This window comes from Gymnoscopelus braueri (genome assembly GCF_963280865.1).
Source record: "Gymnoscopelus braueri genome assembly, chromosome: 16".
Classification (NCBI taxonomy): Eukaryota; Metazoa; Chordata; class Actinopteri; order Myctophiformes; family Myctophidae; genus Gymnoscopelus; species Gymnoscopelus braueri.
Genome location: NC_137616.1, coordinates 41,850,795 through 41,875,086, shown reverse-complemented (window position 1 = coordinate 41,875,086; position 24,292 = coordinate 41,850,795). Strand labels below are relative to the sequence as shown.

At 42.9% G+C, this 24,292-nt stretch overlaps 1 protein-coding gene across 4 annotated transcripts in view; it reads right to left on the bottom strand.

Moving 5' to 3' along the window:
• LOC308102605 (unconventional myosin-VI-like) overlaps nucleotides 1-24,020 on the bottom strand; it is a 181,397-nt gene extending 157,377 nt beyond the window's left edge. For all 4 annotated transcript variants that reach the window (XM_080452386.1, XM_080452387.1, XM_080452388.1 and 1 more), the window contains exon 1: nucleotides 23,894-24,020. The gene's annotated coding sequence lies outside the window, so the exon portion shown is untranslated. The remainder of the gene's footprint in view (nucleotides 1-23,893) is intronic.
• Nucleotides 24,021-24,292: the final 272 nt, after the last annotated feature.

The following is a 24,292-nucleotide window of genomic DNA, read 5'->3' as shown; positions in this document are numbered from 1 at the left end:
CTCCCTAGAGGCCAAGGAAAAACATCAGCACTGCATTTTTCACATCTGCTTTTTACAGCGCCACCAGGAGGCCGACTTATGTCAAATACATTTTGGGATATTAATCCTTCAGATTTTATCCAAACATCACGCAAATCGGTACACAGTATCTCTATAGTCATGTGATCAAGACGCATCTGTCCGATATTTCATATTCCATCCTGATTGGCTATGGTTGACTTCCAAAGTTTGCAGGATTGGTCCGTTTTGAACAAAATGTCTCAAATCATGAACGCGGCGTGCGATTTCCGTGAAAATTTGCACGCACATTCCCACAAGGCCGAGGAAGAAATGCCACCCTTTTCACATTGGCCTTCTATAGCGCCACCAGGAGGCCACAATAACTTACCTGACCTGGCGGAGACCTGTGCTCCGAGGAGCACTTTTTCTAGTTATTCATTGAGTTTATTGACAAAACATTTGTATTGCAATCTCACATAAAAATAACTCTGCTTTCACATCCATGCTTTCCTACTAATGTAACATTTATTTTAATCAAAATTAAATTGGTCCTCCTAATTCACCTTCTGTATATTCTGTGCGTCTCAGAATGAATACCAAATTTAAATCAACAGAGCAGAGCTCTCACTTTTACATTGTGCTACATTTCTGCTAAATCCATAAATCTCAATACTCGGACGATCATGTTCATTTAATTGTGGGAAGCCAAAATCGTGATCCCGATAAAAAAAATATGATATTAATTGTGCAGCCCGAGGATTTTATAATGTCCATGAGGGGATGAATGAGGAGTGGGCAAATTCAGTATTAAGGAAAGAAAGCCTGAAATGCTTCATGTGTCATCCATCCATGATGATTTTAATTCACGTGTCTCAAGCAGCATTAGAATGGCAATAATGCAAACAAAAAGAGCTCACTCTCTGTATATCATAGTTGATAGCCATGGGCTTATCATATGGCCAAGAGATAAGAAGGGGAAAAATGCAAAACACATAGAGAGGAGCTCGTCTATAAAGAAAGCTTGAATGGCAGTAATGCTGAATAACCTGTGTTTGACCTCAACGCTAATGAGGGATGATTTAGCACATTGTTTAGGCAGATTATTGACTGATCAGATCTAAACACAGACAGCAAATCTAAGCAACATAAACATTTGATTCGTAGTAAAACGTCCTCGTCGCTTCCAAAGCAGAGGAAGTGGTCGTGAGCAGTTTGATTTGGCCTGGCAGTTATGCATAATGGCCCACTCATTGTCTCCGCCGGGAAAAACGACAAACAGAGGATTGTTGTTGGACTCCTGTCCCAACACTGACTGAGAGCGTACTGTGGTGGTGGTGAAACAGCGTCACATGACCAACAGAAACCCAGTGATGTGTGTGTGTGGAGACAATGGCCCTGCAGGCAGGACCAGTCCAAAGTCAAAGTCCACAGAGAATATATAGAATACAGAAGAGTAGGCCAGCCTACAGCCCTTTAAAGTCATACTCCATAGAGAATACAGTAGAGTAGGCCAGCCTACAGCCCTTCAAGTCAAACTCCATAGAGAATACAGTAGAGTAGGCCAGCCTACAGCCCTTAAAAAGTCAAACTATATAGAGAATACAGTAGAGTAGGCCAGCCTACAGCCCTTAAAGTGAAACTCCATAGAGAACTATGGTAAAGTAGGCCAGCCTAGAGTCCCATTAAGACCTGAAATTGGCAGGCAAGTGATGGATTCTAAAGAACGCATACATGCGTTCTTGGCAGGCAATGTGTGGGTTAAAGTCAAACTCCATAGAGAATACAGTAGAGTAGGCCAGCCTACAGCCCTTAAAAAGTCAAACTCCACGGAGAATGCAGTAGAGTAGGCCAGCCTACAGCCTACAGCCCTTAAAAAGTCAAACTCCATAGAGAATGCAGTAGAGTAGGCCAGCCTACAGCCCTTAAAAAGTCAAACTCCATAGAGAATGCAGTAGAGTAGGCCAGCCTACAGCCCTTAAAAAGTCAAACTCCATAGAGAATACAGTAGAGTAGGCCAGCCTACAGCCCTTAAAAAGTCTAACTCCATAGAGAATACAGTAGAGTAGGCCAGCCTACAGCCCTTAAAGTCTAACTCCATAGAGAATACAGTAGAGTAGGCCAGCCTACAGCCCTTAAAGTCAAACTCCATAGAGAATGCAGTAGAGTAGGCCAGCCTACAGCCCTTAAAGTCAAACTCCATAGAGAATACAGTAGTGTAGGCATTGGCATGCCTACAGCCCTTCAAGTCAAACTCCATAGAGAATATGGTAGAGTAGGCCAGCCTACAGCCCTTCAAGTTAGACCAGCCGACAGCCCTTAAAGTGAAACTCCATAGAGAACTATGGTAGAGTAGGCCAGCCTACAGCCCCATTAAGACCTGAAATTGATTCTACAAATGCCCTCTAAACAACATTTTTTAAACACTTTCAAGATCTTTAAAAAATGATGACTTCACATGACGTGTCAGCCTGTGTCTATGCCCATGTATGGACGAAAGGGGGACAGACTTTTATGGCTGGGGCCTAAGGACAAAGTGACCATGCCCATGTATGGACGAAACAGGTACAAAGCCTCATGTAAGCCGACCCCTTGGGTCTGGCAAAAATAGCAGGTGTACAAGCTTGCTGCACGGCACGAAGTGTCGCGCTGTGAGCTTGTATATCTGCTATTTTTGAATAGCCAACGCTAAAATCTCAAATTACACACACTTTCCCGGTTTTAATGGGTTAAAGTCAAACTCCATAGAGAATACAGTAGAGTAGGCCAGCCTACAGCCCTTAAAGTCAAACTCCACGGAGAATGCAGTAGAGTAGGCCAGCCTACAGCCCTTAAAGTCAAACTCCATAGAGAATACAGTAGAGTAGGCCAGCCTACAGCCCTTAAAGTCAAACTCCATAGAGAATACAGTAGAGTAGGCCAGCCTACAGCCCTTAAAGTCAAACTCCACGGAGAATGCAGTAGAGTAGGCCAGCCTACAGCCCTTAAAGTCAAACTCCATAGAGAATACAGTAGAGTAGGCCAGCCTACAGCCCTTAAAGTCAAACTCCACGGAGAATGCAGTAGAGTAGGCCAGCCTACAGCCCTTAAAGTCAAACTCCATAGAGAATACAGTAGAGTAGGCCAGCCTACAGCCCTTAAAGTCAAACTCCACGGAGAATGCAGTAAGACTCACAGCCCTCAAAGCCTTAGTGAACTGAATGCCACTGACTCCTATCAGCTACCTTTCATAATCATCCGTAATAAACTCACTGACTGATTATCGGACATCATTTCCTATCACTTAGCCATGATTATTCATCACAAATACTGTACAGTACATCCGATCAGACTTCTGGCATACAGGCGAAAGCAAGAGCCAAAATGTTGTTTGATTGTATGGATCATTTTGTCATCTTGTAACTTTTACTTGACAACTGTTACACACACACACACACACACACACACACACACACACACACACACACACACACACACACACACACACACACACCCCCACACACACACACACACACACACACACACACACACACACACACACACACACACACACACACACACAATAGCAGAGAGCGGATGGCCTGTACGTGGCCGTCATCATGCAAGTTAGCATCTTTGTTCCAGTGTCTGCTAACACGCTCCTTCCTTCACTCCCTCCCACAAAGCCGAATGCCAAACCTCACTGACTGACTGCAGCATGTCTAATAGTGGCAGAGTGGGCCCACACTGACTGCTGCATCTCTAATAGTGGCAGAGTGGGCCCCCACACTGACTGCTGCATGTCTAATAGCGGCAGAGTGGGCCCTATAGCAGCAGAGTGGGCCCCCACACTTGTCAAAACTGAGTGGACACTTCATTCTCCCCATGCAGAGCATTAACTTAGTCCAAACCTCACTACTCCCTCATCTAGGAGGAACCTGTTTTGTCAGATGTATTCTGGTCGCTGTCAATGAATGTTCTTCTGAATGGGATGTGGCTGTGTGAATGGAGCATGATTATGACTGTAACATTAACACTATAAACAGGATTAGGCTGTGTTGTTCACACAAAACGCACAAGGGTGGTCATTCAACTACATTGCAGTGTTGCTCCGAGCCATACTGTGTAAATGAAAAGTCTTAAATAGCACAGGGAAGTGTAACAGCAAGAATGAGTTTTTCTTCCTTTCACGGAACGGAGCAGTAATTGTGGGGAGAAAGAAGGCGAGTGGAAAAATGGTGAAACATAAATATATGACTGACTGACACTTCACTACGTCATTGGCGCGCTGAAAAAAGGTGAAGCCAGCTCAAGTTTTGTTTTGCAGTGCGTCACGCCCGTCATGCAGCGACAAGTGTCGGTTGTCAGCTTGCATCTTCATGTCGCTGGCTTCCATTGGCAGCAGTGTTGGCAGATTTTGCGAGACAAACAAGCAACCAGGTTTATGGGAAAAAAATGCCCAAAAGAAGCGACTAGGCCACATGCGACGCGTTGTGAACTTGTAGATCATCTTTTTTCAAAATATATATATAAAAATGTTTAACTACACAATTAATGGGTCCCTGGCACAAATATTTTCAAGATGGGGGTCCGTGGACAATTAATAATTATTAATTTGAGAACCACTGGTTCAAACATCAGGAAGGAAGCCCAAATAAGCCACTACACTTAAGACACACGCCCAAAATAATACGCAACCACCGATATCTACAAGCGACTGTACAGAAAAACAAGCCCAAAGTCGTATAATAATCGAACATGGCAACACTGTTCCATTAGCAGTGTTTCCCCTATATGCATTCACTAGCAGTGCCCCCGCCGCTGCAAAAATGTACAAAATGTTATAATTTGTTGACAGAGCCGAGAGGACAGGAGAGGAGAGGAGAGGTGACAGCTCCATCCTGCCCCATTGAAAAAGCTACAACACTCTTTGATCTCACCGCTACTGTACGCGATGTTACTTATGCATTCTTCTTGTTCTTTGTTATGTCTGAGTCTGAGCACACAGAACCAAAATCAACTGCAAGTTGGTTTTGGCAATAAATGTTTTGAATATTATGTTACAACTGAAGTCTATGTAAAGGAAAGTCATAGGCTACTCTCGCTCTCTCTCACACACAAGCCCTGGGATCCGCCTATTTACCATACAGAACCTCTTCATGGGTCAATTAACTTTGTGCTTACGATCTCATCTCAGCATATTAATCAAGTTACAACAAGCAGCGGGTAGATGTCAACAATGAAGCAAAACGCTGAGCAGGATTGTCATTTGCCGAAGACGAGACAACAAAAAGACTCCTGCAGCCTCACTCTATAGACTGCACCCCGAAAAGAACAGAGCTGCAAGCGACCAACCTTGTAGATCTGTTCTTTTTTGGCAAACAAGGACTACCGTTGTACGATGGAGTATATACACTAAGCTTAACACGGTACATCAAACGTAATCATCCGATTGTAATGTGCAAGGAAACATCTGCGAAAATATTCGATCCGTCTTAATAATGAGAGCTTGTAGATTGGCTATTTTCGTTGAATGTTCCCCCCAGAATAGCGATGCTAGGGTTCAAATGGTTAATGTAAAAAAAAGATGTGCCGGCTCCCCCTGTAGTAACTCTGGGGATCCTCTGTTGAAAACCCATGTTCTCTAGGGAACACTGATTGGAAATGATTTGTAGCCTGTCGTCTTGTCACCGCTAGTGTGACCGCAGCGGTTGATGGCTGTGTTTAACCACATGTTCCTGTCACAACAGGCAAACATTTGGCCAAAAATAGGCCAACATTTGGCAAGAATCCACAGTGATGCGCTGCTTTGTGAGCTTGTAGATATGCAATTCTTTGCTATTTGACGTACAACAAAGTATATATAGTGTTTAAGAGGTTAGCATAACACCAATGGAGAGGAAATAAACAAAGAGCGGTCCTGTGTGTGTGTGTGTGTGTGTGTGTGTGTGTGTGTGTGTGTGTGTGTGTGTGTGTGTGTGTGTGTGTGTGTGTGTGTGTGTTCTTTTTTTCTCTTTTGTTTTCTCTTCTGCACTGTAACTGTATCTATGAATGTTTACTTCTTTTGTTTAATGCATCCTCATTTTATAATTGTTTTCCCACTGCTTGATGTTCTGTGTAAAGCACATTGAATTACCTTGCTGTTGAGATGTGCTATACAAAATTAGACTGCCTTGCCTTGACTGTAATAAGTGTGAAAGAATGTGTTCACTGTTTAGAGGCCAAGCACCATGTTGACATGCTGACATGACCTGCGGTGACCGTAGCACCAAGCAACCCGCTTCCATCACAGCAGACGCTGCATCAGCAGGCCTGTCACCACTGTTACATAACCGCCTGTTCGCAATTGTTTTGAGATGATCGCATTTATTTTTGCATAGGCGTTAGAACCATTAGAAATGCTCATACATAAATAGCTTACAGAGGGGCATTTCCACTCATTTTATTTTATCAAAAACAAATTTGAAAGTATAAAATGATGGCCTATTTTGGCCAATCGCACATTATTTATTTTGATTTTATTGGTAGCGGTACTGGCCATTGTTATTTCTTATTTGTCATATTTGCCCTGTGCAATTTTTGTTTACAAAGCCTTATTAAATTGTTAATCGCAATTATTTAAATCGACAAGTAGAATGTCATGATCGTGACAGCCCTATGCATCAGTCATTTTAGTATAAACCACACAGGCTAAATACGTTTTAAGAACCTGGGACATTAAACCACATTTAAGTGGTATTAAAGCTACAATGTAACTTTCCTCTTGTACCCCGGATTTGAACCGGTTTCCTGCAGTGCTGACATTGAGCTAATTGAGCCTGCCTGCTTGCTCAGGGGATAAGTTGAATCTGTGAATTTGTGTCAGATCCTGTGTCTAGGTGAGACATGACCTTTGACACGATCTAAATGTCTCGATAGAAGAGCAGGGAGACAAAGTACAACCACCCCAATTGTATAAGTTATATCGTATTAACATAATAATAAACAGAAAATAAATGTTCTGGTAGGTGTCAAAATCTCAGCCAATCAGGAGAAAGTACCCATTTTTAAGCTTTATTTTTATAGTGTTCCAGTTCTAATTTGGTCTGCTCATTTCTTAGTGTCATCACTTCCAATTTCACTTGTTTAATCTATATCCTGATTGAGTTCTCTATCCTGATTGGATAAAATTGGAAATGAAACTGAAACTGAAACGAAAATGCATTTTCTGTTTTATAAAGAGCTGGAGAGACATGGAGACTCCTTATATGGACAGGACACTCTATAGTAACGAGCACTATCAGAACATAGACCCATTTTGCAATTATTTTAATAATTGCAAATCACTTACCCTACCTTTAAATTTAAATTTATTTTGGATTCTGCATTTTTTTGGGCATTATAGATGGGTTTCCTGTTTGTAAACATGAGAGGATGATGCGCGCGCAGTGGCGGGATGAGCCTGTAGAGGGCGCTATTACCCGCAGCAGCTCTGGCCATTGTACATTATAAAATAAATGGTTGTCACCAGGTTTAATGAAAGTAGATTAAATGATGCAGTTTGTAATATCTTCTTTACTCAATAAAAATGATTTGTTGGAAGTTGGATCTGTTTGTATATAATAGCAGCATTATGCCTATTATGCCTATAATAGCAGCATTATGCCTATCTAAATCCCGAAAATAACAATAGAGTGAATGGCGCTTCCGGTTCGTTCTCCCCCGCGCATGCGCAGATTGCGCACTCTGCTCTGTGATGACGTCGCGCGGAAACCCATCTATAGGCGGATATTTTCAAAAATAACAGCCGATCGTCGTGAGCTTGCAGAACGATCGGCTATGTTTGCGGCACAACACCAACGTACGAAAAAGTTTTTAAAAAACAGGGCCTAAGTGGTTAAGAGCAGGGCGGCATCCTTTTTCCTAAAAGCATTTAGTGTGACAAACTGTCCTGCCGCACAGCAATTTGGCTTTAAGAGGATCACGAATGTCATTAGAGCCGTTTTCACTGAAGCCACAGGTCACACGAGTCCACGGCCGCAGATCAATCGCAATTAGCATGTGACACACTACCACGACCCATTAATGGTTAATGGCAGGTTTGTTCACTCTACCAAACTCTGGGACGCAGCCAGCCAGCCAGCCAGCCAGCCAGCCAGCCAGACATACAGCCAGCGCTCTCTTTTCTCATAGCACGGCACTGAGTGCCGTGCTGTGAGCTTGAAGATCTGCTATTTTTGAAACATTTTGAAAATGTGTGCAAATCTGACTTCTCCTGACACAGATTCTTTTTTTTTTTTTAACCGAACATTTGTAACTCTTTGCTTCTGGAGGTCCCTGGAACAAAATATTTTACAAATGTGCTTTCTTTGTAAAATTGTAGTTCTTGTAGTTCTGCTATTTTAGAAAAATTTAGAAAATGTGTGCAAATCTTTAAATATATATTTTTAAAAGGGAACATTTGAAACTCAAATCTTTGCTTCTGAGGGTCCCTGGAACAAAATATTTTTAAAATGTTCGCTTTAAAAAAAATATATATATATATATTCAAAGATTTGCACACATTTTCACGATTTTCCAAAAATAGCAGATCTTCAAGCTCATAGCGCGGCACCGAGTGCTGCGCTATGAGCTTGTATATCTGCTATTTTTGAATGGCCAAAGAAATCTAAAATGACAGTAGACGCGTTCCCGGATTGACTGGGCTAGGCGGCCTTCACACCTGGACGTTGAGGCCGTGAAGACGTCTGGATTCGGACAGAAAATAAATGTCACATTGGTGACATTTTTGTCACATTGGTGATTTGTTTTCCGTTAACATTGCGTCTGCGACGCCCCAACCATGTATGGAATATTACGTCACACAGAGGTCACGTTTGTGACTTTTTTTTGCACCCATTAACATTGCATCGGTGATGTCTATATATAAATATATACCGTATTCATTTATTTATTTATGCTTCTATCCCAAAGCACAAGAGCTCTGTGGTATGAGTGCATTACTTACACTGTACATCAGTGTTTTTTATGGCAGTGGTTCTCAAAGTGGGGTCCTTGGGGGGGGGGGGGTAGTTAATGTAGCATCACAATCATTTTAACCACTTTATCCATTTATACGTTGGCTATTCAAAAAAAAATTATCTACAAGCTCACAGCGCGTCACTTCATGCCACGCAGCAAGCCTGCACATCTGCTATTTTTGAAAATGTAAGAAAAATATCTAAAAGTTTGGAAAGTTTTTAATATTTTAGATTTTTTTATACATTTTGAAAACTTGAAATAGCACATTCTGCCTATACTTTATGAACTTTTACCCAAATACGGTACATTTTGAATACCAGACTTTTACTCGTAACAGAGTATTTCTGCATTGCGGTATTGATATTTGATACATTTACTTAAAGGACGACTTCACCCATTTTCAGCCTATCTTCTTCATATAATTGGTCCTCACTAATGCTCATGATAATATGGCACCATTTTTGTCTACTCACTCTGTGTCTGAGAGGATGGCTGTGGACAGTTCAGAAACTTGCCTACCAGTGACATCATCGATGGGGAATCTAAGCTAATAGAAACTGTAGGCTTTCTTTTCCTGGAAAGTCAGCATGCTATAATGGAAGCCATTGTTCTCGAGTTAATACAAATAAAAAATTTCTAAAGGTTTCTAAAGTGTCCACAGCCCTCCTCTGAGACACAGACTGAGTATCATGAGCATTAGTGAGGACCAATTATATGAAGGTAGGTTGAAAATGGGTGAAGTCGTCCTTTAAGTAAATTCCTTCACTGGTAATGACTGGCACTTAGCATTCTTTGAACTCGACTGTCTCCTGCTCCACCCAGGCTGAACGCTGAACCAAGCGATACAGAGCAGTGAAAAGCCAGCGCTACAGTAGGAGTGTGTGTGTGTGTGCGTGTGCGTGTGCGTGTGCGTGTGCGTGTGCGTGTGTGCCGGAGGATCAGCCCATAAACAGGTGTGTCCTTTCAAACACACCCGACACACACCCAGTGTTGGAAGAAGTAGTACTCAGATGTTGTTGTTTTTTACTTAAGTAAAAATGCTCTGCTATAAGTAAGAGAGTCTTGTATTCAAACTTTTACTTGAGTAAAAATACAGAAGCATTGGCATGACAATGTACTTACAGAAGAACCAAAGTAAAGTACTCAATTTTGTTCCAAATAATTCACAACAATATCATTCATTAGGAAAACGCCAATGTAGACTATACACAAAAGCCGTAACTTGTTTCCATTGTGGTCCACCTTGAGACAGAACAACATGCAACATACAGTAGCCTACTGCACAAACAACCACCAAAACATATAGGAAGATTCATCCATATATAAGTTGGGAGTAATACAAACGGTACAGGACAAGAGGTAGCCGATCTACAAGCTAACAATGCAGTGCAATGTGACAATGATGTGTTGTAGATCGGCTATTTTCGAATAGCCGAAGTATAAAATTGTGCTTAAGTGGTTAATGTATGTTTCGTGATAATAATCCAAATCTGCAAAGTAAGTAAAGCGGTCAAATAATTGTTGTTGAGTAAAAAGCACAATAATTGCCTCTGAGATGTACCGTAGTGGAGTACTTCCATTGAAAAATGGAAATAATCAAGTAAAAGCACTTCTTACTTGAGTAAACGTACTTAGTTACTTTCCACCACTGCACACACCCATGAGTGGACATACGCACACACACACACACACACACACACACACACACACACACACACACACACACACACACACACACACACACACACACACACACACACACACACACACACACACACACACACACACACACACACACACACACACACACACACACACACACACACACACACACACACACACACACACTTCCCTTCTTAATCCCAACACACTTTTATTTTATATGCTTTATTTGTACCTACTGAGTCACTCACTCCACTATGGCCTTTAACCATGTTCAACCTGGCATCCCTATTTTGAGCATGTCATTATAGGTGAGGACTTTCAGAAACAGCAGATCTACAAGCTAAGTGAGCGTTTACCTGCAGAAACACACTGCCTGCTCGCTGTATTTTGGTGTTTTTTTTTTCACTGTTTGTTTTGGTAAACAGGGATGTTTTTGGCTAACCAAAGCAAACAGCGAAAACACCAAAATACAGCGAGAGTGCAGTGTGTTTCTGCAGGTAAACACCACCACACTACTCCAGTGTGTTTCTGCAGGTAAACACCACCACACTGCTCCAGTGTGTTTCTGCAGGTAAACACCACCACACTACTCCAGTGTGTTTCTGCAGGTAAACACCACCACACTACTCCAGTGTGTTTCTGCAAGTAAACATCACCACACTACTCCAGTGTGTTTCTGCAGGTAAACACCACCACACTACTCCAGTGTGTTTCTGCAAGTAAACATCACCACACTACTCCAGTGTGTTTCTGCAGGTAAACACCACCACACTACTCCAGAGTGTTTCTGCAGGTAAACACCACCACACTACTCCAGTGTGTTTCTGCAGGTAAACACCACCACACTGCTCCAGTGTGTTTCTGCAGGTAAACACCACCACACTACTCCAGTGTGTTTCTGCAGGTAAACACCACCACACTACTCCAGTGTGTTTCTGCAGGTAAACACCACCACACTACTCCAGTGTGTTTCTGCAGGTAAACACCACCACACTACTCCAGTGTGTTTCTGCAGGTAAACACCACCACACTACTCCAGTGTGTTTCTGCAGGTAAACACCACCACACTACTTCAGTGTGTTTCTGCAGGTAAACACCACCACACTACTTCAGTGTGTTTCTGCAGGTAAACACCACCACACTACTCCAGTGTGTTTCTGCAGGTAAACACCACCACACTACTCCAGTGTGTTTCTGCAGGTAAACACCACCACACTACTCCAGTGTGTTTCTGCAGGTAAACACCACCACACTACTCCAGTGTGTTTCTGCAGGTAAACACCACCACACTACTCCAGTGTGTTTCTGCAGGTAAACACCACCACACTACTCCAGTGTGTCATTATAGGTGAGGACTTTCAGAAACAGCAGATCTACAAGCTAAGTGAGCGTTTACCTGCAGAAACACACTGCCTGCTCGCTGTATTTTGGTGTTTTTTTTTTCACTGTTTGTTTTGGTAAACAGGGATGTTTTTGGCTAACCAAAGCAAACAGCGAAAACACCAAAATACAGCGAGAGTGCAGTGTGTTTCTGCAGGTAAACACCACCACACTACTCCAGTGTGTTTCTGCAGGTAAACACCACCACACTGCTCCAGTGTGTTTCTGCAGGTAAACACCACCACACTACTCCAGTGTGTTTCTGCAGGTAAACACCACCACACTACTCCAGTGTGTTTCTGCAAGTAAACATCACCACACTACTCCAGTGTGTTTCTGCAGGTAAACACCACCACACTACTCCAGAGTGTTTCTGCAGGTAAACACCACCACACTACTCCAGTGTGTTTCTGCAGGTAAACACCACCACACTACTCCAGTGTGTTTCTGCAGGTAAACATCACCACACTACTCCAGTGTGTTTCTGCAGGTAAACACCACCACACTACTCCAGTGTGTTTCTGCAGGTAAACACCACCACACTACTCCAGTGTGTTTCTGCAGGTAAACACCACCACACTACTCCAGTGTGTTTCTGCAGGTAAACACCACCACACTACTCCAGTGTGTTTCTGCAGGTAAACACCACCACACTACTCCAGTGTGTTTCTGCAAGTAAACATCACCACACTACTCCAGTGTGTTTCTGCAGGTAAACACCACCACACTACTCCAGAGTGTTTCTGCAGGTAAACACCACCACACTACTCCAGTGTGTTTCTGCAGGTAAACACCACCACACTACTCCAGAGTGTTTCTGCAGGTAAACACCACCACACTACTTCAGTGTGTTTCTGCAGGTAAACACCACCACACTACTCCAGTGTGTTTCTGCAGGTAAACATCACCACACTACTCCAGTGTGTTTCTGCAAGTAAACACCACCACACTACTCCAGTGTGTTTCTGCAGGTAAACACCACCACACTACTCCAGTGTGTTTCTGCAGGTAAACATCACCACACTACTCCAGTGTGTTTCTGCAAGTAAACACCACCACACTACTCCAGTGTGTTTCTGCAGGTAAACACCACCACACTACTCCAGTGTGTTTCTGCAGGTAAACACCACCACACTACCTCCAGTGTGTTTCTGCAGGTAAACACCACCACACTACCTCCAGTGTGTTTCTGCAGGTAAACACCACCACACTACTCCAGAGTGTTTCTGCAGGTAAACACCACCACACTACTTCAGTGTGTTTCTGCAGGTAAACACCACCACACTACTCCAGTGTGTTTCTGCAGGTAAACACCACCACACTACTCCAGTGTGTTTCTGCAGGTAAACACCACCACACTGCTCCAGTGTGTTTCTGCAGGTAAACACCACCACACTACTCCAGTGTGTTTCTGCAGGTAAACACCACCACACTACTCCAGTGTGTTTCTGCAGGTAAACACCACCACACTACTCCAGTGTGTTTCTGCAGGTAAACACCACCACACTACTCCAGTGTGTTTCTGCAGGTAAACACCACCACACTACTCCAGTGTGTTTCTGCAGGTAAACACCACCACACTACTTCAGTGTGTTTCTGCAGGTAAACACCACCACACTACTTCAGTGTGTTTCTGCAGGTAAACACCACCACACTACTCCAGTGTGTTTCTGCAGGTAAACACCACCACACTACTCCAGTGTGTTTCTGCAGGTAAACACCACCACACTACTCCAGTGTGTTTCTGCAGGTAAACACCACCACACTACTCCAGTGTGTTTCTGCAGGTAAACACCACCACACTACTCCAGTGTGTTTCTGCAGGTAAACACCACCACACTACTTCAGTGTGTTTCTGCAGGTAAACACCACCACACTACTTCAGTGTGTTTCTGCAGGTAAACACCACCACACTACTTCAGTGTGTTTCTGCAGGTAAACACCACCACACTACTTCAGTGTGTTTCTGCAGGTAAACACCACCACACTACTTCAGTGTGTTTCTGCAGGTAAACACCACCACACTACTTCAGTGTGTTTCTGCAGGTAAACACCACCACACTACTCCAGTGTGTTTCTGCAGGTAAACACCACCACACTACTCCAGTGTGTTTCTGCAGGTAAACACCACCACACTACTTCAGTGTGTTTCTGCAGGTAAACACCACCACACTACTTCAGTGTGTTTCTGCAGGTAAACACCACCACACTACTTCAGTGTGTTTCTGCAGGTAAACACCACCACACTACTTCAGTGTGTTTCTGCAGGTAAACACCACCACACTACTTCAGTGTGTTTCTGCAGGTAAACACCACCACACTACTCCAGTGTGTTTCTGCAGGTAAACACCACCACACTACTTCAGTGTGTTTCTGCAGGTAAACACCACCACACTACTCCAGTGTGTTTCTGCAGGTAAACACCACCACACTACTTCAGTGTGTTTCTGCAGGTAAACACCACCACACTACTCCAGTGTGTTTCTTTGGCAATTGAAAAATAGCTAATAATATTGGAAGAAAAAAAATGCAGATCTACAAGCTCATAGCGCGGCACCATGAGCTTGTAGATCTGCTATTTTAGAAAAATCGTGAAAATGGGTGCAAATCTTTGAATATATATTCTACAAACAGTTTTTTTTTTAAAACCTACAGTGTATGTTGCCATATCAGTGGTGCTCCAACTTTTCCATGTCAAGGACCCCCAAAATGATGTGTATTTGGCCGTGGACCCCCATCTCAAAATATGATGTTCCAGGGACCCCCGGCCTAGAAGCACAGATCGGAGTTAAAAATGTTCGCTTTAAAATATATATATATATATATATATATATATATATATATATATTCAAAGATTTGCACACATTTTCACGATTTTTCAAAAATAGCAGATCTACAAGCTCATAGCGTGGCACTTGGTGCCGCGCTATGAGCTTGTAGATCTGCTATTTTTGAATAGCCAAAGAAATCTAAAAATGACACAGATGCGTTCCCGGTCTTAAAGGGTTAACTTACGCAGGACAGGTCAAATTGAAATGTTAAATTTCAAGTATTACACAAGCCTACATGCACACACACACACACACAAACATATTAGATGCCAGAGCAGCCAGATAGATTCAAAGTCTATATACATGATAGACACACGTTTAAACTCCACCCCACAAACAAACACCTGACTCACCCACGCCCTTGTAAACGACCGAAACGTCTTTTTGATGATTTCAGCAGAGAAGCCTTTGATTTCCTCGTCTTAGAAAGTGCTGAGCTTGTACAAAGCCCTGTGACACAGCTTAAAGATTGACCAGAACCATCTTGCAGAGGCGAAGTCTAACACCAATAAAATGTTCCCATAAGCAGCTAATAAGTTGTACATTACACAGACAGAGAGGATGGCTTACGGTAAGTCAAGCAATCGAATCAGTCCCAGAGGAATCCATTTAGGTTTCCTGCAGGGGCCCTTCTTTGAAAAGAGAAAAAAAAATCTATTTTGGACCTAAAGAAAGTCCTTTGAAGAGACACTAAGGAACTCAGACTGTCAATTCTACAGCTTGCTCTCAGTCCAACACTGGAACACAACACAAAGTCCCTTGAGAGCAACAACCAAGTTAGCAAATTAACCACTATCATGGTCACCCTAGTGTCCCTATCTTGAGGTGAGTAATTGGTGGAAAAAAAGTCATTTTGTGTCCCTTGCCTTGTGTCGTGATGTGCCTACTCTACCAAGTAAACAACACTAGCTTGGTGGTTGCGATCTTTTCCCACATATCAATCCCATTATGCCACTATGGCCGGTAGGCCGAAAGGAAATTTAAAAGGGGCATGGATCCCTCCCTAGGCTGATTTAGTCATTAAATAGTTTTACAATTAAAGTAAAAAAAACTACAGGCCCGGACGGCTGGCGTAGTGGTCCGGGCACCCCTGACAGTGTGTCGCGGGTTCGAGTCCCGTTCCCGACGACCTTTGCTGCATGTCACTCCCCATCTCTGTCAGTCTACTGTACTCTATCAAATAAAGGCAGAAAAAGCTAAAAATAAAATAAAATACAGTAGACTTAAAACACGGCAGGCTTGTTGTAAGCCATGCAGTTGCGGCTGAAAATAATCATAATAACAGGTGTTAGATTTAGGTGTGAGCAGAGCAATGGGTGTGACAATGAGCAAGCATAGACACCGTTTGATTAGCTGTGTAGAGTGTTATGCAACGCTTACTGTACATCAGTCATAAGTTCAGTCAGCGTTGCATAAGGTCAGTCTATTGCAGCCCCGCCATGTTTTTACCCTACTGCAGTTTTTAACCTGAAATGGAAAACGAACTACAGTATCAGCCTGGGCAGGTTTCATCCTCCTCTAACCTAAGCATCTGTGTGTCTTTTTAGATTTTTGCGTTGTTCAAAAATAGCAGATCTAGAAGGCATTTAGAAGGCATTACTAGAGCCTCAGGTCTTCCTCCTGTCCTGGCTTCGGGCAGAAATGTCTTCCTCGTCACAACAGTTTGTTCTCTCAAGCAGTCAGTCAGAAATCTGTGTCTTATGAGTGTTGACTTCCTCAGAGCGGCCTATCCAACAGGATGGACCCACAGAGAGACAGACACCAGACATGAGGAGGAGGAGGAGGAGGAATAAGGCAGGAAGTCTCTGTGGCGTCAAGAGACACTGAGATAAGACACTGAGGAACAAAGGAATGGAGCCCATTCATTCCCTTTATTTCCCCAGGACGAGAAGCATGTGGGCTTGGGCCAGTGGTTCTCAAACTGCTCATGTCAAGGACCCCCCAAAATGATATGTATTTGGCCGCGGACCCCCATCTGAAAATGTTTTGTGCCGGGGACTCCCAGAAGAGAAGATTAGAAAATGTCTAACTTATGCAAAATGTTGTACAAGCTCACAGCACGGCACACGCTGTGAGCCTGCACAGCCAAAATCTGTCCCCAAGGACCCCCACACCCCACTTTGAGAAGCACTGGCTTAGGCTATATAGTACACACACATAGCAGCGCATCAACACATACTGTAGTGTGTCACACGCTCAGATGAAACTGCTAGTTCTGATCTTGTCACACAAGGATAACAATCAAAGTGCCAATTGGCCAAGACATCAGAGTAGTTAACCAGGAAATGAGCAGCAATGGACGGCTACTACTACACTGTCAATGGGGCATGACACCAAATTGGTCTCACAAGGGGAAGGCTGTTAGGATATGAAGAAGTCAACGTAGAAAACAAGCTCAAACACGTCTTTCTGCCCGACTAGAAAATGCATTTATAGTAAAGGAATGTGAGTCAGTGAGAATGCGCACGCAAGCACACAGACAGACAGACAGACAGACAGACAGACAGACACACACACACACTTCCTAGACAAGTGCCACATGAGGAGACTGGCCATGCGTCCATTACTTCACATGCTTTGCAAACACCCTGAGAGTTTTGTTCATTGTACATCACAAAAGATGTGACCAACACTCAAAATGAATAGAAATGGACAGGTATGAGTGAGCTTGAGCTAGAGTGCTGGATTCAAACATCTGTCAAAGTTTCTCTTGCATAAAGCTGCAGAATGAGCAATGAGATGGGCTTAACCACTTACTGTAAATCCTTTAGTCCCCCAAGGCTCTATACTAGGCCCCGTCCTTTTTTCCCTCTACACTAAATATCAACTTCAACTACTGCCATCCTGTAAAGTGAAATTATTTTTTGTAAAAGCTCCCATCATTTGTAATGTTTGGAAAAGGGGAGGAAGAAGGAATAGAACGAAAGATCTAATATCTTCTTTTAAAATGTTCTTTTAAAAAAGCTGATTTACAAGTCAGAATGCAGCGTGTGGTGACATGTAGCAAGTAGCATGTCAGCATGTAGATCTTCTATTTTTGCTGAATGTTCGCCCCCAGAATAGCGACACTAGGGGTTCGTTCATGTGGTTATATAAGGCAACATCAAAGCAAAGGAAGTCAACACAGACATAAGGCTTTATACAAACATAGTCTAGAACTTCATCACGCTAGAGTCAACAGGGATGTCTCACTGGACTAACAGCTGGAGGCACAGTGACACACTAAATAAATTGACATTCTGTTCTGGGTGACAAGCGTCAGTTAAATGCCAGAATTTTTCAAAAACAGTGGAAATAGCCGATCGACAAGCTCGTGACAGCCCTAAACGTGAGGGGTAAAAACTGTCTCATGAACTGTACTGTGTCACTTTTCACAATCCCAATACTACTCCTACCTTTGCTGCCATTTTTGTTTTATCTAATATTCAGACTGATCAAGAGAGAAAACTAACATGACACGAATATTCATACTAAACACACATTGTCGGCGAAACGGCAGGCTGTTTCAGCATCAAACACAGGCAGGCTACCGCTTTAAGCAGATCTACAAGCGCGTAGCGCGGCACGTGCTTGTAGATCTGCTATTTTTGATTTTTTTTGAAAATGTTTGCAAATCTTTGAATAAGCGAACATTTGTCAAATGCTCATTTGTCAAACATTTGAGAAATGTCATTTTCTCAAAAACTACTGTTGATATATCAGTGGTGCTCAAACTTTTTCATGTCAAGGACCCCCAAAAGTACTTGTATTTGGCCGCAGATATCTGCTATTATTTGATATCCAAAGTATAAAATAATGGTTTAAGTGGTTACACAGATGTGTTACCGGTTTGAATGGGTTGACCCTACCCAGCTAACAACAGCTAAAAAAACGCCTTGGCTTGTACACATACAGTGCAGTAGCACGTGTGCGCGGACCAAACGGTGTGAGGGAATTACTGTGGCTGAGGCACTGTCTGCCTGGTACAGTGAGAGAGTGAGCCTAAACTCCATACCAGCAGGCCTTTTGGGTCCAAAGGCCACACAACACAACACGTGATCCTGCACACAGCAGGGACAGGCATCTCTATACTCTGTGTCCTGTAGGGCTAGCTGTCACCATTATGACATTTTACATGACGATTATTATTGTCACACACATAATTGCGATTAACGGTTTAATCGTGTTTTTTTGTCGTTGAACACTGCGTTTGGATTTTAGGCTTTGAAGTTGCACAGGGCAGACATTCCCTAAATATGCAAAGAAATGACATATTTAACCCTTTCAGACCAAGAACGCATCTGTGTCACTTTACGATTTCTTTGGCTATTTTTTTAAAAAACGTGAAAATGTGCAAATCTTTGAATATAATTTTTTCCATAGCTAACATTTTTAACTCTGTTACAACTTCTGGGGGGTCCCTGTAACAACATATTTTGAGAATGGGGGTCCGCAGCCAAAATTCATATAATTTTGGGGGTCCTTGACATGAAAAAGTTTGAGAACCAGTTGAGAAGCAACATGATTTTTTTTTTTTAAACTGTTAGGATTTAGAAGACATTAGTAGAATCCCCCCAGAAGCAAAGATTTGAGCTAAAAAAATTGCTTTGAAAAAGAAAAAATATATATACATGTATATATATTTATATATATATATTCAAAGATTTGCTAAAATGTTCACTATTTTTCAAAAATAGCAGATCGACAAGCTCATAGCGCGGCACTCGGTGCTGCGCTACGAGCTTGTAGATCTGCTATTTTTGAATAGCCAAAGAAATCTAAAAAAGACACCGATTCTTTCCCGGTCTTAATGGGTTAATAACTTCATGTTCATTGTTTCATTAGAAACAATTATGACGATTATGCTAAATAATTGTGGTTATCTAAAATAAGTGCGATTAGGTGATTATGTAATAATGGTGACAGGTCTATCTGTGTGTGTGTGTATACTTGTATGGTTACAGGGCTTGCAAACCAGAACTATGGGTGTGGTCCTTTTGCATGTTTAGCTATGCTGAATCACCTGAAACCACTGGTTCTCAACATAGGGTCCAGGGACCACCGGGAGGTCCAAATGGACCCTTACGTGTCTGTATAACTCTTGAGTGTGTACAAATGGAACCCCTGGAGGGGTACCGCGGACCAGACTTGAGAAACGGGGGAGAAATCATCCTCTCAGTTCAAGATGAACTTTCTTTTGTGTGTGTGTGTGTGTGTGTGTGTGTGTGTGTGTGTGTGTGTGTGTGTGTGTGTGTGTGTGTGTGTGTGTGTGTGTGTGTGTGTGTGTGTGTGTGTGTGTACTCATACACAGGGAACATCATGCTTAAAGGAGTAGTTCACCCCAAAAATTACTTATTTTCTCGTTTTCAATTTACACTCCCAATGAAGCCTTTTAGTTTTTGTTGCATTCCTGAGCCAGTAATTAGATGACAAAAACAAAAAAGATCATGGGGTGTGTAATTGCTAGAAAATATGTTATTTTATGGGCAAGCTACTCCTTTAAATAGGAGAAACAATACATAAATGTAATCTGCAGGACAGGTGACTTGAATTCTAGGCCTTGTGCTGCTAATGTCACTACATTATGTATTCAACAATGTTTTACCAAACAATAAAAAGTGCATAACTTTCCAAATGTTTGACTCCTTCGCAAATGTTCCCGACTTTTTTCACTTCTATTTGATGTGTGCATAGACAAGGCAGACCTCTGTGTGTGTGTGCGCGTGTGCGTGCGCGCGTGCGCGTGCGTGTGTGTGTGTGTGTGTGCGCGTGTGCGCGTCCATGTATATTGTCTCTGTCGGGTGGAAACCTCATTATGTCCAAAACCGTTACTTTTCAGGATTCAAATAGCAAAAGTAGCAAAAGTAGCAAAAGTAGCAAAAGTAGCAAAAGTAGCAAAAGTAGCAAAAGTAGCAAAAGTAGCAAAAGTAGCACATTCACAAGCTCTTTGTGTGACGCTGTTAGTATGATCAGGTAGGGCATTCATTTACAAAAAAAAGCACAGAAAGTTAAAGTATGGAGATAAGAGGTTTTTCTGCCCGACGACGGCAACGCTATAGAAAGCATCTGGTGTAAAGGCTCTGTCACACAGACGGTGTGTGTAAGGTGAAACTCTTCATCACAGTCACCGCGAGACCGCAGTCTGCTCTGCCAGGCATGACTAATTCAGCTCATATTCCACTAATTACAATGGCACATGGGGGGGGGGGGGGGGGGGGGGGACTCAATGGAGGTCCCGGACCCCCCTCCCCCTCATCTCCCTGTCTTTACAGTATCTCACCCCCCAGTAACAGGATAGGTGAACGCCCGGGCCCCTCCCCCTTCCACCGGTGTAGTGTGGTGATCTCTTTCTGCTAAAGTGAAAGTTCTTCAAACAATATTCTACCGGGGTGTATCTGCATGTGGGCCTGTTACAATGATTACATAATCACCTGATGGCAATTATTTGAGATAATCGCAATAGTTTTTTTAACCCATTCAGATCTGAAGACGATTCTACATTTAATGTCTTCTAGATCCCAACAGTATTCTGAAAAACGTATGTTTCTATATCAGTGGTTCTCAAACGTTTTCGTGTCAAGGACCCCCAAAATGATGTGTATTTGGCCGCGGACCCCCATCTCAAAATATGTTGTTCCAGGGACCCCTCAGAAGCGAAGATTTGAGTTAGAAATGTTAGAAACGCTTTAAAATACGGTATATATATTCAAAGATTTGCACACATTTTCCAAAATGTTCAAAAATAGCAGATCTACAAGCTCGTAGCGCGGCACTACGAGCTTGTATATCTGCTATTTTTTAATAGCCAAAGTGTAAAATAATGTTTTTTTTTCCTCAAATAAGATGCGTTCCAGGTCTTAGTGGGTTAAGCATAATCATTTCCATGGTAAAAATGTTCACGAGTATATTTTCAATCGCGACGTGTTTTGAGCTTGTCGATCTGCCACTTTTGATACTTCTGAATTTGAATCCTGAAAGGTAACAGTTTTGGACATGTGAGGTTTCCACCCGACAGAGGTGATACACAGAAAAGATCTATTAATCTTGCATTGAGGGATATTTATGTAGGATTGATGTACTTAAAGTAACACTGCAAAAACATGAGCCATGGCTGGACATGAGCCGTTTTTATCAAGAGCATGGACTCATTTCCATAATGTTGCACACAGGTAAACACACTCGCTGACACCTGATTCAAACGAGGTGGTATAAACGTATAAGAACCACGGAAAGATACAAGGAGTGGCTATGTCTTTTAGTATTCAACGCTGACAGCAATAACTAGTTGTGAGACTTTTTCCTGGAAGGACTTTGGTCTCTCTCTCGCTCTCCCTCTCAAACTTTTACTGCAGGATGTCAGTAAAAACAAGACTCATTTCAGGACAATGAACGTCATGTCGATGTGGCATAACCTTAACTATATCAATTCACTCATAAAACGCCAGTATGTAAATGAGAGGCCAAAGGTGACAGAGAGTCCTTTCATAAATGGACACATACTGTAATATTTTTTTGTCGATCCTAAATCCTCTGGCTTTAGCCTAACAGCTCTTCCAGCAGTAGAAAAAACATTCAGAGAGCGATTACATAATCATCCACCCAAATTCAGCGTCCACTTAGCCATAAGCTCTCAAAATACATAGTCGGGATTGCATTATGTCACATACACTGCCAGGGGCCTGTTGTGGGGGTTAAGTGTGAGTGTGCAAAACGTCACCGGCCCGGCCAAGGGTCCATTTGGTTACATTTGTACACTCTCAAGAGTTACAAATGTGACACACTTGTAACTCTGAGCATGTTACTGTGGTTAGGGCCTCTTGAAGGGGCCAACCCAGCACTTTTGTGTCTCTTTTTTAATGCACTGCCACTCTGGATTCATCACAAGCACAACAGGCATGTTTGCCTCCCCGATTCAAGGCCTCTATCGTATTGACTGTAATATGAACAAACAATGGCATATTGACATATATACTGTTGAAAACAGTGCATGTACAGTATGTATGCATGCACGCATGCGTGGGGGGGGGGTCAACGAATGCACGCACCAGTGCATCCTCTGTGCAGCCGGGTGATGTCTTTCTGTGTTAACTGGACTGGACTGTCCATATCGGTGTGTGTAATGAACCTTGTTGTAGTAATCATGCCAGCAGCAGCATTTCGCCGCTGCTGCTGGCATGATTACTACAACAAGGTTCATTAAGTGCACCGACCCCCGGTGGGTGGGTGGGTGCTGTCTGCCTGAAGTAAGTAAGCCTTCCCAAGCCCTGAGGCCCATAGGGCAGTAAGCCTATCACCTGATTCCTTATCATTCAACCCATGATGCTGAGTGCCAAGCAGGAAGGCACTGGATCCCATTATAAGGGTGTTTGGTATGACCCGGCCCGGGGATCAAACCCCGACCTCCGAGTCTCAAGGCGGGCACTCTAACCACAAGGCCACTGAGTTGGTGCTGCATGCCTTAGCCTGTTGTCAAAATGAACGCATTGTTTACAACAAAAAAAGACCCCGGCTTATAGGTGGTTGTGTCGCTGTTCTGGCTGAATGCGACCGCACAGCCCATTATACATGGATCAATACATACATCTCGGTGGTGGAAACAAAGTACAAATAGCAAACAGCAGAGTGGCTGCTATTGTTTACGACTTTCTTTTCCTCCCGAACAACAATCAATCGCCTCCTCTCTCTCTCTCTCTCTAGCTCTCCCTCTCCCTCTCCTCGGCTGTTGTGAATGCATGACAGGCTGTGTCGGCTAGCACCACCACCAACACCACCATACATTTCGTATTTATTGTTTTCCACTCCCACCACCATACTAATCTCTCAAGAACAAATTCCGAGCTCCGCAAGGAATATATATATATTGTGTCTTTCTTTTTTCCCAGATTGCCCCCACACACACACACACACACACATACATGCAGCCCAGTCAGGCTAACTATAACATCATCACAGTGTGTCCTTGCTTGCTTGGAGAGCCAGGCATTCATTCCATACTGTGCGCTTACAATCAGGACGATCACCATAATAAAAGCCTTGGTTATTGTTATTATTGTTAACCTTACCCTCGATCGGTGCGTCAACTCGCCTGGATGGGTCCGCCTAACCCCGGATCGTTCAGATCTAATGCAGAATAAGGAGGCTGCTGCTATAGCTTATTGCACCGGGGGTTGGTTGGTTGGTGGAGATCGGATGAGACTCAGAGTCCCTAGCTGTACAGCAAGCAGCAGGCTGGGCCAGCCTCCTCCTCCCTCCCTCCTTCCTCAGTGGTGTAATGTAACTAAGTACATTTACTCAAGTACTGTACTTATAAGTACAAATTTGAGGTATTTTTTACTTTGCTGGAGTATTTTCTAATCGTCAGTTATTTTACTTCTACTCCAGTGAATCTCAGAGGCAAATATTCTACTTTTATTCCACTACAATTATTTGACAACTTTAGTTACTTTGTAGATTTTGATTAT